Source organism: Wyeomyia smithii, chromosome 3, assembly GCF_029784165.1.
Source record: "Wyeomyia smithii strain HCP4-BCI-WySm-NY-G18 chromosome 3, ASM2978416v1, whole genome shotgun sequence".
Lineage (NCBI taxonomy): Eukaryota > Metazoa > Arthropoda > Insecta > Diptera > Culicidae > Wyeomyia > Wyeomyia smithii.
This window is the reverse complement of record NC_073696.1, coordinates 119,987,126-120,004,906: the sequence shown is the minus strand read 5'-3', so window position 1 is coordinate 120,004,906 and position 17,781 is coordinate 119,987,126. Positions and strand designations below refer to the sequence as shown.

Genomic DNA, 17,781 nt, shown 5'->3' with positions numbered 1-17,781 from the left:
AATTTTACCTTTATTTTTTTGCGTATTATCGTGCAAAATGAGCTAAGCTAAGGAATTTTAAATTATTTTTTTCTCTTTTTTCGGTTGCTAAACGGCTGGGCAGAGCGTACCAGCAGTACACCCGTACTAATTGGCATAAATTAGACCTCAGTGGTCCACACTCTCCCAGCTGGTCTCGAGGTACGATACTGGCTTAACAAGCCAGTCGTCGTATGTTCGAGTTTTGGCTCGGGAGTGACTGTTAGTGTCAGTAGGATCGTAGCGCTAGCCCCGCAATTGTCCTGTACACTCAACAGTTGGCTGCGAAGTCTGTGTATAATAAACAGAAGGTCGAGTTCCGATACGGAATGTAGCACCAAGGCTTTGCTTTGCTTTGGACCACACTGCAGAATACTTACGTAGTACCGAATGGGATACGAGCAACCAAGAAAAGATCGGTGAACCCGTGTGAACTTGGTCGTATTTTTTTTTCTCTCTGTATGCCTGAAGGGCACTGGGTACTGAAATGCCACTACGACATTCTTGCTGATTGTCTTTTGTGGCGGGCCCCGATTGCTGTGCACAGGTTACGGATTGCTCGTACTCATTGATGGAGTAGAGTTGTTTTGATGTAAACCTGTACCCCAATTAGGTACAACATAGTTGATGAAACTAATTACCTGCTTGGGATTGGAGCTCCATACTTGGTATGGAGTTAAAAGGTAACTTCCTAAGAAGTTGTACCTAGAGGAAGCAAGAGCTTTGCAAGAGCAAAGCAAATGCTCTGAACTCTCTGGTTCAGATTTGCAGAATCGGCAGGTGTCGTTCAACACTACGCCGATTTTCATTAAATGATAGAAAAGCGGGACAGTGTCCGGTGAGGAGTCCCGTGATTATCCGTAGGTCACTACGATTTAGACTAAGTAGCTTTCTGGCGGTTCCAGGGTTCGGATAGATAAACTGTTTAGCTTGTCTACAACCCTGTGCCTGTTGCCATTGGGATACTATTTCTAGCCCTTCCCAAGTTAGTAGTTCGCTTTTGATAGCGGAAATGGACGTACCCAGAAACGGCTCGGGGCCAATAAACCGCTGAGCTGATCCCTGTCTTGCTAGGTAGTCAGCGTGTTCATTACCCTCGACTCCGCAGTGTCCGGGCACCCAAAACAGAAAAACTGAATTCTGTCGGGAAAGTTCCCGTAGAGTTTCAATGCATTCCCAAACAAGTTTGGAAGCGCTTGGTCGTATGCTGACAGGGAAGGGTTTCTTATTCTCCTTGGAGAGCAGCTTGCCTGAGCGTCTGTTCACCAGGCTGGCTCAAACAGCGACTGATCCGGAGCGGACGGCTGAACTATGAAACGCGGTGTCTCGCCAGCTACACCCAAGAAGGCAGCCCCGTCACGAGACTAGGAACCCACAGCATACTGAAATAAACATAGAATGATACGAATCAGAACAATCGGTATAGACCTAGGTGAACGAGAGAGGACAACGATTGGAAACTTAGCACTTGGAATGTTAGGACTCTGCTCGAACCGGCACGCGCGGGCATCTTGGCCAGAGGGCTACAGAAGGCAAAAGTGGAGGTAGTGGCAGCCATACGAGAGGTGCGTTGGCCTAAATCCGGAGAACTTGAATTTCGTGCGTTTAATCCGACTGCGAGCACTTCTTTCAAGCACCACATCTACTACAGTTGCGGCGACAGAAGGAAGCGCGTCATTAGGTGGAGGCCTATTGATGACCGTCTATGCGTATTGAGGATCAAGGGCAGATTCTTCAATTACAGCCTTATCAACGTGTACGCACCGACGAACGATAAAACCGACGACGTGAAGAAAGAGTTCTATGAGCTCCTTGAGAAAACGTATGGAGAGTGCCCACAACACGACATAAAGATCGTCATCGGGGATATGAACGCACAAGTTGGATGAGAGGAGTTCTTTCGTCCCGTTATTGGCAGGGAAAGCCGTCACTATACCAACAACAACAACGGCTTGAGGCTAGTGAACTTCACCGCGGCCAGCGGAATGGCCATCTGTAGCACCCATTTTTCTCTTCTGAACATTCTGAAGCACACCTGGAAGCATCCTAATGGAGAGGCCTCGACTCAGAACACTGTCTCGTGGTAGGCAAGATTCACGTCCATCGTATTTGAATCGATATGGGCGAGGAAAATATGTCTGGACATTGCTGCAGAGCATACTCGGAAAGTTGCTAGACGGATTGGTGAACCAGCTGGAGCGGGACTGAACGGGCAGTGGAATCCCATCCATGATGCGATCAGCGAAACAGCGCGAGAAGTGATAGGTATGACAGCGAAAACTACGCGCAGTAGGTGGTTCGATGCTGAGTGTCTACGTCTACGTGAGTGTCTACGATGCTGAGGTAACGAAAGAGAAGAACCGGACCGGACCTACGACAACACTTTAGTAGCAGCCAAACGTGTGACGCGTCAGATGCGGGAGAAATACCGGGAGGTAAGAGCCGCCTACGGACCTACGGACTGATTGGAAGGACTCATATGCCCTATCTACAAGGAGGGACATAGACTCGACTGTAGTAATTATCAAGGCTTAACCGTCCTAAATTCCGCTTATAGAATTCTCTCCAGTATCCTGTTATAGCGACTGAGGCCGTTTCAGGAAGCCTTTGTTGGAGAATACCAATGCGGTTTTCGAGTGTGACGATCTGCTTTTACCTATGCTGAGCAGCCTTAAGCTGGACAGCCAAAGCCCTTGGTCTTCCCGGGACCGCCGTTAGGCAACACTATTCAGGCCAGTTAGTTGGCTACTAACTGGGGCATGTCGATGATTTCCCGTTGATTGGTGCTTTGCAAAACATTTACGATCATCACAGCCTTGATGACCGCTTTGCAGATTTCCCTATTCTCGCACATCCTTCGCACAATATTCTCTGGCGTGGTGTCCGTCCCACTTAGTGCCAGCATTTCCTGCCCTATCCGCTCGAAATGACATGTGAAGAATACATGCTCCGCGTTGTCTTCCGCTCCTGTACATGCGGGGCAAGTAGGGGACTCGACATACCCGAACCTATGCAGGTTCTGCACAGTAAAAAAAATTTACATTTCTTTAAATGCACATAAATGGAGCATTGGAAACCATGTAATATTCCGTGTGGCATTATATTCACATGCAATGTAAATGAATATATTGTGAATTTGCATGCATATTTATATTCGAAGCTTTAAGTTTATATCAATTAACGCACAAATTTACATGGCTTAAAACGATTCTGTATTGTGCATTATTAACAGTGTGAAATTGTATATGTTTTTCACTTTATGTGCTAGAATCCGTTATGTGCTTTTATTTGCATTAGTTGTGAATTTCATTTTTTGGTACTGTGTGCCTAAAGCAGCCATGGCCTGACAGGATCTGTGTCAGATGGAAGGTTACTTCCCCATGGCGCCTATTAATCCAGCATGCTAACTCTGGAATGAGTCGGTGTGTCCATCTACCCCTTGTGGTGTCTACCCCCTCCTGCTGCCATCTAGCCGTTAAAGATGACCTATGATGTTGCGTATACCCCTTGTGCCGCGTTGGTCGAAGTACTCTACATCCTCTCTGACGATGATGCTGATGGGCATCATGCCAGCCAAGACACAAACTCTCGAGCTTGTCACGATGGCACGAGGTACCCAAAACCTTGGACCACACTGGCCCTCCATACCTGAGTATGGACGTAGTCACGCTAGCAAAGACTTTGCGCCTGCTGCTGCGGAACGCTGAGCTGTTTGCCATCATGCGGGATAATGCCGCTACAGCGGAAGCTTTCTTGCAGGTATAATCGACGTGGCTCCCGAACGTGAGCTTGTCATCGATCATAACCCCCAGAAGCTTTAAGGAACTGCTTCTCCGATTTCTTATTATTCACAACGATGACCTCGGTCTTATGGTGCGCTAGCTCCAGTTTTCTGGAGTGCATCCAATCTTCCACTACGCGTATGGATAGTGCGGCCTTTAACTCCACCTCTCTAATTGACTCGCCGTAGACCTGAAGAATATATCATTGGCGAAGCCCACAATCACCATTCCTGGAGGGAGTGTTAGTTTTAACACGTCGTCATACATGGCATTCCACAATACCGGGCTCAGGATGGAACCTTGCGGTACACCTGCGGTAACTGGGACGTATTTCTGACCCTCCTTTGTGTTGTACACTAGCACTCGATTCTGAAAGTAGTTGCCCAGAATCTTGCATGACGACGCCGGCACTCTGAGGCTCTGTAGCGCTAAGGCTATGGAGTCCCAGCTGGCTGTGACAAATTATGCTTGAACATGGTTTTTCAACAAAACTAATTAAACTGTTACGTGGAGGGAGATCGCAGTAAGCTACGAAAACGAACGGACGCGAAAAATTTTCGTGTCACAATTTTTAAAGTTTCGATTGTGCTTTTTGTGAGGATATACAGATATTTGGACGACTGGAACTAGTTTATTGGTTAACTTAATCCTGTTTTTGCTGGCTTGGGTCCAATCGACCTGCGCTCAAGGTCTTTTGTTGCTGTTCATCGCTGACAGTTGCCGCACCGATTCGACGCTGGAGTGCTGTGCGTTACAGAGGACCGGCTCCGGTGGATACTCACTACAACGGGGTTGAGGAGGTCGAAAGTGTAGAAGAATCATCGGTCGGCGTGCACTGCTTGCTGGAAGGTGTTGTGTTGTGCATAGGCCTGCAATTAATATTATATTTTGAATTGTTGCCTATCTTTACTGTCCGGAAAGCGGAGCGCACTATGCGTAGCTCACTAACCACTTCCAAAGTCAAGGTCTTGGTGAAACCGACAGTTAGGTCGTGAAACAGGATCATCGCTCTGGATGTGCTGCTTCCCCGGTGAAATATTGTTGGGCGATGTGAGTCTAGGGGCTATCTACAGATAAGTACACAGTTTTTTTTTTTTTTTGTTTCTCTATAAAGGTGCTAGTATTAGTAATGAACTAAGCGTGTAACATTATTCAATTCACCCGATTACCACGGTTATGCGCGGCCTAGTTCGCAGGCTTTCATTGACAAGCATTGTTCTCGTCTAGAAAATGTTAGTGTAGTTTGTGGGAGTTTGGAATATGCGTTTTACCATAATCATATGCTTTGATTTTTTGATTTTACTAGCTTTTGAGCAGTTGTTTTATGTAATTTTTCATATATTCTATTCATGGCTTTGTCAACAAATTTAAGACTATGTTCTGTATAATATGTATATCTGCTTTTTTTAAATTTTTGAGGCTTTGGATGCATGGAACATTGCCAATTTTCATATTTAATAGGCGATTCGTACGTCGAGTAGAGAAAATCGACATAAACGCCGGGTTCCTGCACGTCTGTGTCGGCCAGAAAGACTGAAGCGGTCGTTCGTTACGTTTCGTTGAAAACGCGTATTCAACCCGGGTGAGTTTTGCTGATATATGGATTTTTGGAGTGTAACGATTTCGCAAAATGAACCCAGATATTTGATAATATCTGTCTCATCATCACCGTTTAGCCGGAATCTGCTCGCGCAAACTATATTAATACATCGCAAATCGAAGTAGATTTCGTTCAGTCGATAAATATCGTGTTCAATCGAATGACTACGCGATATATGCCTTTCAAAGAACCGCGTTTGCTTTCTCGAGGATATTCTGGATTAGTAATAGACAAATATTTGAATTCTTGGTCGGCCTAGCACATTTTGTGACTCGGTGCCCGCATTTTGTACGCCGTATATCAACAAAAACGTTGACAATAAAAAAAAAACTAGTAGGGCTTCAGGATTTGAGTGGAAGGAATGGAGAAAATAGCTCGTATGCTACGCAAGATAAGTAACCTTTTTTTATGGAAAAATAACTGCGCGTGGATTCATCGTTTTAATTCTACATTATACCGCTCCGTATGGGTTCTTATATATACAATTCAAATAGTATTTTTGCTTCGTTTCCTTAAAATCACCTATGAAAATAGTATGTTGGTGAAGCAGTTGATAATTTTATATGATGATTTTCAGGTGCGGGAGGTGGTTCACATGCTTTGTGCCACCTGCGACATATCAATGGTTGTCGTTGACACTAGGACTTTAGCGGTGTTATCGATGGGAGGCGGTTGTCGATGTTAAAGATGGGTACCAATAACTTTTCTATAATGTAATGGAAAATATGGGAAAGATCACGAAAGATCTTTATTCTTGTACGAAAATAGACCTGGAACTGAAATTTAAAAAGCAGGGTTTTCTATAAACTGCACACTATTTACCAATGTCATTGTCGGACTATGGTGCAGTAATGATAGCCAAAATCTTATGCTTCACTTTTTCGATTTTTATAGCTTTCGGGCAGATGTTTTATATAATACGTTCCAATTATGACTGGTTCGGCATTTTGTTAATAAACTTGAGACTATATATTGGTCAATATGGATAACTTCGTTTTTAAATTATTAAGGCTTTGTATGCATGAAACTTTGCCAATTTTTCTATTAAATAGGTAACATTCACATCGAAATGTCGTATCCCCGAGCGTCTGCGTCGGTAGAAGGAAAAATAGCGGTCGTGCGTAATGCTTCGGTGTAAACCGCGTTTCCGGTTCGGGAGAGTTTTGCTCATATGAACGTTTTCGAAATTAAGTGATTTCGCGGAGTTTACCCAGATGCTTGTTCATGTCTCACCGAAGATTTCGTTCGGTCGATAAATATCGTGACTAACGAAAACGCGATGCATACCTTCCAAAGAATCGCGGCCAACGTGTACTCGAGATTGACAAATAGCTGGTTGCTACAAGTGGTAAAGGCTACTTCACGCGCGTCGTACGCAGAGGATCGCGGTGTTTGGCAAGAAAGATACTCATGGTTCGTTTCCGTAATAAGCGCGCATCATTTTTATATTCCGTTTTTCAGGTGTGTTTTTCGCGGGATCGTTTTTTTAGAGCAGACGAAGTGAATACGAGAGACGTCGTAAGTCGATCTGTTATAAAGAAAATATCCGGTTGACCGAACCTAGAGAGACTCCGCGTTTATACATTTCAAGAGGCCTATCTTCAGATAGATCAACAACGCGCAATAGCTTTCGGTATAAAGAGGATCACCTTACGAGGAGATATCCGATCATTTGAAGTTGTCTCGATTCGGTCAAAGATCCAGTATCCTTGCGTACGATTTATTGTTGCTGTGTTACATTTTCAAACTGAATAAGTTCGAATCGCATTATGAATATCGTGGTGAATGTAATGAACTCAATGGCGCGACACTTGTTGTAAAGAACCCGACGCTCGAAATCAGCGCATCGTTCACCAAAACGAACCCTGCTGTATACCTTGCCCTTTCTCCAACATCCCAGTGATTTCTCGTGGAAGTGCAGAGGTGTTCTCGGCTTCCATAAAGCGAGTATCACGTCAACATTTTCCTATACAAACTCCTTCTTTGACCTGCATTCGGATGCGGCCGGCGCTGGTTTTGCCTGATAAACATATTAAGGTCACCAGTTTTTACACATTGAGGATGCATGTTGGTCCCAAGCATCATCTATTGGTTCTCTGTGTAATTACTGCTGATCTGGCAATAACGGAGTAGCAACCGCGGGCGGTCAATCATGCTCATGCTCATGCTCAAAACTAATTAAACTGTTACGTGCGACGCTTGACGGTTTCAAGCGTCAGGACAGCGGGCGAATTTTTGGACGCGTTTGTGACGTCAGATTATCTGAGGCAAGGTGACGGGCTCTCGAACTTGCTGTTCAACATATCTTTAGAAGGTGCAATATGAAGGGAAAGTGGCACCATCATCACTAAGTCTCATATGCTACTGGGCTACGCGGACGACATTGACATAATTGGTGTTAACCGTAGAGCTGTTGAGGAGGCCTTTACGGCTCTCAGAAGGGAAGCTGCGAGTATTGGACTCTCCATAATCACTGCCAAAACGAAATACATGGTGGGTGGCAGAGAGCATGGTAGCTCTGTGAGTGTTGGTGCTGCGGTGGAGATGAATGAGGATACTTTCGAAGTGGTCGACGAATTTGTTTGTTTCGGTACTCTCGTGACATGTGACAAAGAGGTTAGCCGCGAGGTGAAGAGATGAATTACGGCAGCGAATAGGGCTTATTACGGATTGTGTAGACAGCTTAGGTCCCGTAGCCTACAAACCCGTACGAGATTTGCGCTCTATAGGACTCTGATCCTCCCGATTTCCGCACTCTACGGACATGAATCGTGGACGTGGAAGTAGGCCGATCGACGAGCGCTTGGAGTCTTTGAGCATAGAATCCTGCGATCAATATTCGGAGGCAAACTAGAAAATGGGGTGTGGCGCAGAGGCATGAATCACGAGCTGTACGAGGTATACTGAAGCTGATAAAACAAGCTGAAGCTGATAAAACATGGCCGGTTACAATGGGCTGGCCACGTAGCACGGATGGCGGATGAGCGACCGGCAAAGATAATATTCAGTAAAGAACCGGTTAGAGGCCGATGACTCCGAGGCAGACCTCGCACGCGCTCGATGTGTGCTGTCGACGAGGATGCCAGAGCAGCGGGTGTAAGGGGAGACTGGAGAGGATCTCAACGATCTAACGCCATAAAATTGAAAGTAAACTAAATTAATTTTTTTCCCTGAAAATTTTACGTACTAGCCTTGTCAAAAGTTCATTGCAAATTTTAATTTTAATATGAAATTGCTAGCGCAAGTTCTTCGTATAACGAAAAAATTATCTTTAAAATTCTTTTACTAAATTAAAATTGCAAAAAAATATGGAATGTTGTCCTAAGCCCTAAACGAAAATTGTAATTTTTTTGATGAGTCCTCATTCAAAAAATATTTGTTTCGCGATATCTTGAAATCTAGACTATAACGAACTAAGATGATTTTTGGAATCGAAATTATCTTAAAATGCATAATAAAAAATTTGCCCCAAAATGGATTTAAATCATCACCCAAAAATAAGCATAATGATTCAAAAACTCGCTTCAATCCAACTTCAGCATGTTCGCTTTTCTAGAACCACTGGCACAAAACGAGTTCTCATTCAAACATTAATAATCGATACAGCTTTTCAAGTCTCTCTTATCTTTCTCCAATTCGGTCTGCCACTGTTTACCCGAGCTGGGAAAGGATTGTGTAACGTAACGAGAAAGGTCATCGCTTCCATCGAGAAGACTAAGAATACTAGCAGCTGAGGTGGCCCACCAAAATAGGCAACCACGAACAGGTTAAGGACTTTCGGGTAAAGTGTGTCTCGTAAATATGCCTCAATTGTGCTATTCAGACACAAAGCACGGAAAAGGTGTACAAAATAGGCAATAAATTATATTGAATGTGGCAACCAGATGTACCGCACTTTGCCGAGTTGATTCGGCAAGAAGCTATAACTTTCCCTCGGAAAGTGAAAAATAAGTTGAATTCTAACGCGAAAGTTGATTATGGTCGCAAATTTCAATATTCATTTTTGGAAAGACAACTGTCTGCCGATGTTTACCGTGTGTTTGCTTTTCAATTTATCCTTAAAGCAAACACAGACTCGACACCCAACTTTTTCCATTACTGAATATTTTTTATTTATTATTAGGTCCGCAAAAACTGGATACTCCAGTCCGTAATTTTCATCTGTTGAATGTATAATAATTAATGGTTGCCGGAAAGCCTCTGTTTCCTTGCACAAAACAACCTAAACTGAATTATTATTTAACCTCGGCATCCAACAAGCACTCAACACTTGCACTGGACTGAAGTTGAAGCTGGGACTTATCACGCTACTGCACTGCCTATGCAATTAAATTTTCTTTTGCCGGTTTTTTTTTTCTGGCGTTTACCGAGAGAGTATTCAGAAAAAGGAAAGCATTTACGGTTGCACCATGGCGCCTCGGATAATTTTTAACTTTCTCCTTCAACAGCACACAATGGGCCGTTTACAGCGACAAAATTGGTTTCAAATGAACGAGCTACCTAAAAAATCCTTAACTTTTGAATTTTATAAAGATTGAACTTGTGGTTAAAAAGTTATGAAAAAAAACGTGTTCTGGAGACAGTTTAAACTCACTCATGTTTCTCAGAGATGGCTGGACCGATTTTTATAAAATCAGTGTCAAATGGAAGGTCTAGTTGTCCCATAAGACTCTATTGATTTGTTTTGCAATCGGACTATTACTTTGCCTGTTATGTTTAAAAATGTGAAATCCAGCTATGAAAAGGAACATATTCCAAAGACTACTTGAACTCACTCACTTTTCTTAGAGATGACTGAACCGATTTCCACAAAATTAGTGTAAAATGAGAGGTCTAGCTGCCTCATAACACCCTATTGAATTTTACTGTAATCGGACTGTAACTTCGTCTGTAATGTACCGAAATGTGAAAATCACGAAGCTTCATTATCTCAGGAACTACACAATCAATTTGATCAATCGTATTATCAGATGAGCAGGTTAGTTAAGGGTTAACTGATGAATTATGATTGAACACGTGGTTTCAAAGTTTGGCTGCCCTATACATTTCATTTGTTTATAATCGAACTTAAGCAACCGTTATGTATTAAATTGTTAATAAAACAACGAAAGTCTATTATTTCAAAGATTACATGACTTATTTGAACATAACTAGTGTCATACGAACGAGTCATCTCTCGAACTAACGAATAACAAACTTAATAACAATTTGATATGTGGCTCAAAAGTTATGGAGAGAAAAGAAATTTAAAGACTATTTAAAACTATACCTGCTTTGATCGATATATGTGTTCTCAACATAATTTGAATGTGATGTCGTACTATTTGAACGTTCCAATTTCATTGATTCCTTGCGATGTGTTTAAAGTCGTTTGAAATGATTGGTTTTATCGAAATGACAACATCCTCGACTTTTGGCTTCTGTACATCGCCTTAATTCTAAATATATTCATGTTGGGTGGTATTCGGTCATTTTCAGCAGATTTTCTGGCATCAATCTGACACCGGAAATACCCATATTGGGAGGTATTTAGTTATTTTGGTTGTTTTCCAGAAACTAAATGTGGTCGTCTTTAAATTCAAAATGGTGTCCAGGGTCAATGTTTGGTTTCTATGCATCATCTCGATAACGGAAATATCCATATTGAGTATTATTCGGTCATTTTCGGCTGTTTCCTAGAAGTTGCCATTTAGCAATTCAAAATGGTGCCTGGCGTCAATTGTTAGCTCATTGCATAATTCTGGTTCCAGAGATACTCATATTGGATGGTATTTGGTTATTTTAGGCTGTTTTTCACAAACCGGAAGTCGCCATCTTGGATTTCGAAATGGTATTTAAGATAATTTTGGTTGAAGACCCATATTGGGTGTTATTCGATCATTTTCGGCTGTTTCCCGAGAACCGGAAGTCGCCAACCTAGAATCCAAAATGGGATCTGTGAGCGATTTCAGCTGCTGTGTATCATTCTTGATCCGAATATTACTATACTGGGTGAAAATCGGCCATTTTTGGCTGTTTTCCAGAAACCGGATGTTGACATCTTACAATCCAAAATGTTGCCTGAGGTCGATTATGAAACATATTTGTTACCTCTAAAAACATTCACCTGCCAATTTTGGTTCCATTTAGTTGATTAGTTCTCGAGATGTGCAGAAATTTGTGTTTCATTTGTATGGGATCCCTCCCTTACAGAAGAGGGAGGGGTCTCAAACTATCATAGGAACCTTTATATGCATCAAAAACCCCTACATACAAATTTTCACGTCGATCGGTTCGGTAGTTTTCGAGCCTATATGGATTAGACAGACAGACAGACAGACCGGAATGCATTTTTATATGTATAGATTACAACATCACTTTTTAGAACCTAAAGAGTGAATACACATTTATTAAATTGAAGCGTTCATGTAAATCTAATTTTACAAATAATAAGTTGGAATGAGAAAGGCTGGGTCTGACCGCTAGGTAGATTAATTTAGGTTTTTATCCTGTCTTTGCTGGCAGCGTTGATGGATGCGTTCATGTTCCGGCTCCGAAGTTGCCACTTATAATCATTGTCATGAAAATTTAATTTCCAAGATAGTGTGTCTTTGCCGGCTGCGGCATCCGATTATACCTGGAAAAGGTACTGCATAAGACAGAAGACTTTCATCGGTAAGATTGTGAAAGTTCACAACGGATGGAAATATAACAACACTAATCGATCGTTTGTTGCGTATTCAATAAACGACGTGTAGAATTTGTGAACATCAAAATGAATTTCAATTTTAGTAGATTTAATGGTTGGTACAGGTTACTAATGATATAGCTATTTCTTTGAGAAAAATTTGATGGAGACGCTTTGTATTTATTTATCTCGTGAGGCATTTTAAGCGTAGCCTGTTCAAAGCAAATTTCAAACGTTTTCGCGGTGTGGCTACACTCGGACTACACTTTTGACATCGTAAATGTTTTATTCCACTTTTCGGACTACACTTTTTCTGTCCTGGACTACACCCGAAAAAAGCAGAGTGTACTGTAGGGAGTTACCAACACATTTACATGTATGTGTCAAAACTGGTTTGTTTTGGTTCTCGTTCCACGTGGTAAAGTGTCAGGTAAATTTTTTTTCAGCACAATTGCAAGATGGACATATGAACGGAAACAAGACAAAATGACGAAGGCGACAATGATCAAAACAAAACAAATTGACAGCTATCTCTATTATTACGCATACCAATGCAACTACACTGAAAATGTTTTATTTCAAGCTGCAAATTTTAGTCCGGAAAAGTGTAGCTACACCACGAAAACGAATTCGACATTAGATTATGGACGTAGTAGTTCAACTGTAAACAATGCAGATTGTACGCGTTAAGAAATAATGTGGCATTGCGTTTCCGTTACATTCCTCAAGTATCTGTGAATCAACGAAAACATTGAAAAATGTAGACATTTATCATCCATGATTCATTTTATATCAACGCACGGAAATGATTTTTGAAAGCACATTTAGTTGACATTGATAGACAAGATTTGAATTTTTATTTCACCGCATTGAGCAACTTCAGTAAGTATACGATGTGTTTTAAATCTTTGAAATCTTTACATTTAAACTCAGACCAATTTGCTTACGATGAGTTTAAACTAGCAATATCACCACCATCTTGCTATTATTTTATTTATTCATTTCATCCAACAGGTAACCTAAATGATGTTTTCAACCGACATTAATCGTCGGTCTTAACTGAATGGAGGAAATTTTTAAATTAAAAATTTCTACATGACTAGCATTCGTTCCCTAAGAAATCTATTTTTAACAACTGAAAAAACTTCTTTTTACATGTCTGCTAAACCTTATTTCTACCAATGAAGTAATACAGTGCAAAAAAAGATATAACAGATATAAGCTGAAATAAAGAGGGAATAAAAAGTACTGCTGAATGAAACCCCAGCGGATCTGCCCTGTTTCTAGTATCCGCAGATAAGTTTTGCAGTTTGCATCTGTGCTGGATGCTGAAGCAGTATAAAGTCTCATGCTGCTCGGACGGCTACGTAGCAGTGAACGTGAACGGTGGTACATTAAATGCAATTATGGACCTCCTTCTGTGAAATAACTGAGCTGTACGGAAACAATGGGAGAGGAATGCATACAAGTAAATTATCTCTACTAATGGAAACTAAAGACACAAATAGAACGTATATGAAAGGCAGTGTTTAAGACTGGAAGGTGACCTGCTTTTTATGATTGTCACTCACTGGTATACTAAACAGATTAAAACATCAGCAAATGACCACGTTTCGAATGTTATCTGCATTGCACTGTTTATGAAACATAAATCCGAAAAATAATTCTTCTACGTGCCGTTTTCAAGGTTCAAACTGTTTGCCACTGAATTTTTGTAAAGCGCGCATTCATTACTAGCATTCTAAATTTAAAAACAAACATTGCATTTCCACTTCAAAAACTGAAAAAAAAATTCTTTTTTTGTAATTCAGAAGTCAGTAATTATCAAACACTTCTTCCTGTTTTTTTTCGTAAGCATTGGATGATGCATCCGATAAACAGTTATCCACCCAATTTCAGCGATTCTTCCACAACAAACTTTTTGTTAATAAGGGTGATTTTCGTCGGAGGAACTGTATCTGTTGACAGCGGATCTAATTTATTACCCGCGATAATCAAATAAAAGAGCGTACTTTCCTGAATCAGTCAGAACAGTCCAAAAACTGGTGCTTCATGTAAGATCCTGCAACAAGTTAATGCACAGTTACGTACCATTTCTTCATCTAGGTAGAAAACTTAGTGATAACAAACTTTATACTAAGTGTAACAAATCTTCAAGACAATGGAGTAGTTAGACATGACTTTTGTGCCCATTAATCTTCGTAGTCTATTATTTATAACACACTCAGACATCTCAGGGTCGAGCTTTCGTTGAGAAATAATAAGAGACTGGATTGAGGTTTATTCACACTGACTCACCTGATTTTGTTATGTTTGGCTAATCGGGTAAGCATGGCACCAGTTTTGCCATCAGTTTGTTTGCTTCCTACTCAAGTAAGATGCCCCAATATAAGCATACCTTAGAAACTCTATAAAGTTGACAGTATCATTCATCATTGTCACTTTAAAAGACGAAATCCCTTGGAGAATTTCGACGACTTTTCCCCATTGCTCATAGTAATCCACAAGCGTCATCATATAAACGCAAGTGTCATTTGGAGAATAACTAAATATAATGTTTGCATTATGTTTAAGAGCCATTTCGCGAGAGGCGCAACCGCCTTTCTGAGGGACGTTGTTTCGGTGTTCTTCGATTGAGCTGAAATTTTCAGCGTTTGTTTCTCTATTACTCTAAAAAAATATCTAAAACCCACGAACAAACTTAAATGAACAGACTACAAAACATCTCCACAATGTGCAAAGTGACGGACCCGCATGGTTAATAGAGAATGATTTGAGGTGAACTTAAAAACTTTAAAACTAAAACCCGTCCAGAATCAATTCCTTTCTATTTCTTTGATTCTCAATTCTTACCGTCGAACCAAAAAGAGAGAACAATCTTATTATTTTCAATTCTGATTGAATTTATTCACTGTATGAATAAGATAATGGAGCTAGAGTGAAACAATTCAAGAAAACAGTTGAGATAAAAACTTCAGCATCCCTGATGATAAATTCTGTCTCCATTGTTCAAAAGATTTCTTCACTCTGGCCAATTATTAAAATTCGAATCAAGCAGGTGGCAAATGAAAGATTGCCATTCCTACCTTGCTACTTAGTGCGTAAAACAAATGATCGCTATTTAAAAGAACACATTCCCCAGATGGCAACCGTTCACAAACCTACCTTTACACCATCTCCGCTCCGCTTAGGTGCTGCAATATAATATTCACTACGCCGTTTATTCTTTTCACCGAACAATTCGTCGTGACCTTCGGCTTTGTTGCGTATGGCACGTTGTCCTGTTTCTTTGTTGGTGGAACTTTTTTTTGCGTTACCACCCCTTGGGTGCTTTTTATTTTCTCGGATTCTGTATGGGGTTAATTTGCTCTCTATAGTGTTGACTGTGGCTGATTTGTTTGTGGTTTACGTTTTTCTGACTGTGTTCTATTGACACTGTGACAAGCTCTAAATGTGCGACGCAATTCTCGCCGGGTTGCAATGACACTTGCTGTTTATTCATCACTCACAACAAACACCCAATACGATAATCACAACTTTCGATTGGGAAGAGCTACGTTCCATGTTATATGCTGCGTAAACTTTTTACAACGAAATGATATGATATTATAGATTTACGAGTTTCAACGTAGATAACTATGTGATAGTGTATCCAAAACTAATAACGAAAGATTGTTGTGTATATGAAGTATATTGTTGCACATTTGTTCACGTATAACATGGTCTATATGTTTATACGTTAGAAAATAAATAAGAATAACCTTCACGCCATTTGCGATTTGGTTTGACAACGTGGTCTGCTTGGTTTCGGAAACTTTTTTCCATATCATGAAGCTCAATTTTCACGGTCACGGTTATTGAGATTATTAAACAAAATTTTGTCAAGTATTAACGAGCGGCTATAAAACAGTTTGTTACAAAGCTTACGGTTTAGAATTTCAAAAATCTAATAATTGATTCAATAACCGACACAGCAAAAATGTAAAAAACGAGCATAACTGTCTTCGACTTTGGCAAACGAGAAGTCTCGCCAGCTCTACGTATTCCATTCACTGGCAAACAGGAGCAAAACAAGGTGAAAGTAGACATAAGTATTATGGAACAGGCTCGAATTGGGACACTTTTACTTGAAACACAAGGCGTCGACAATTGGAATGCAAAACACGAAAAATAATAGAAGCGACTCCTGTGTGCTGAATGAAGAAAACATATTCAGCTATCTCGAAAACTTGTACACAAAATACAACATTTGTTATTGAAATATTTCAAACAATGCATAAAATTACTGTCTATGTAAAAATAGCATGAAGTTATACTTAAGAGCAAAAAAACCATTGGAAAACTTTGAGAACTGCGAACGAGTCTTCCTTCCCGTCCTCTTAGCTTACTATTAGCCACTGTTGTTTAGTTTTAAACGTATAAAATGAGATTGTAAGGTTTTACGCGCTGCCCGTTTTATTTTTCATCCAGTCGGGCGCTCGGGCAATGTGTTGAAAAGAGAAAAACACGAAAAGCTTAGCCTGCAAATCGTGTGTACGGAACGATATAGCTTTTAACAATTCATTGCAAACACGACGAGTGCCTGACTGTCAAGTTGTCACTGGCAACAAGCACACGCTTACAAACACATTTTCTAAAACAAAAATTCAGCAACACCATCACCAGCGCCTTCCGCACCACAACTTGTCAACCAACGATGAAGCTCAGGCTGCAAGCAGCGTTGCCAGGTATCCAGATTTAGCTGGATTATCCAGATTTTTGAACATGTATCCAGGTAAACAGCTTTGATGTCCAATTATCCAGATTTTTCATGGTTGATCCAGATTTTATTTTCTCTGTTCCGCAAAAAGGTCATCACTTCAATTTTGGCGCGAAATTTTGCAATTTTGTCACCTCAAATTTTGCGTACCCCAAGACTTTTATCCGAAAAACTAACCTTTCACCCCACGAAATGACTGCCAGATTTTTTCCAGATTTTTATTTTGCCTTTTCCAGATTTTTAAAAAAATGACCTGGCAACGCTGGCTGCAAGGATCGCATATTCGCATCACATTTTCTTCCAATTTATTTTCACCCACAGTCAACCACCCACCAGCCTCGACACAGCAGGCACAACTCTTGGCCAACGAGATTGTAAACAGAATTCCGTAAATTGAAATTTTGTTAAAAAGGCGCAAATGGCACGCTGGATCTGAAGCGATATACACACAACACTAACACAATCACCGCTGCATCAGGGTACACATACGCCAAGAGAGCACTAGACCAAGCTAAAAGCTTTCAAGCTTACCACCGTGTAGTGCGCGGACACGGGCTAAAAGTTTCCGTTCGGCGGCGCGTTCCAAAGCGATCTGTTCGGTCTCCTGATGTGGTTCGTGGCTTTTTATCCTTGCACGAAACGAAATGACTGCTCCGCAATTCGTAAATCATCCTGCGATTCGGGCTCCCGTCGGTTAGCACGAAGAGGAATCGCAGTCGGGACATACAACGAAGCCCTATTTTGACCCTAGCAGTACCACTCAAACACATTTGTATAAAGGAGGCGAAAGTACTTCACTCATTCTTTGCGCTGATAGGAGCGTACGTACTGCTGCATCGAAAAAAAAAACACTTTAATGCTGATGTGGGTAGGTGCCTACCTGCAACTGGACATTATTATTAATTAGCCGTTAGGGTAATCCGCAAATCGTTAATTGAAGAAAATCATAATTATC

At 41.0% G+C, this 17,781-nt stretch overlaps 1 protein-coding gene across 8 annotated transcripts in view; it reads right to left on the bottom strand.

Moving 5' to 3' along the window:
* The window catches only part of LOC129732658 (Kv channel-interacting protein 4-like), a 165,666-nt gene extending 148,215 nt beyond the window's left edge, over positions 1 to 17,451 (bottom strand). The window contains exons 1-2 of one of the 8 annotated variants that reach the window (XM_055693716.1): positions 17,358 to 17,451; positions 15,233 to 15,648 (exon numbers count right to left, since the gene is read on the bottom strand). The gene's annotated coding sequence lies outside the window, so the exon portion shown is untranslated. Of the gene's footprint in view, positions 1 to 15,232; positions 15,649 to 17,159 lie in introns of all 8 variants that reach the window. The other 7 variants (XM_055693720.1, XM_055693721.1, XM_055693717.1 and 4 more) reach the window with 7 other exon arrangements.
* Between the last annotated feature and the right edge of the window lie 330 nt (positions 17,452 to 17,781).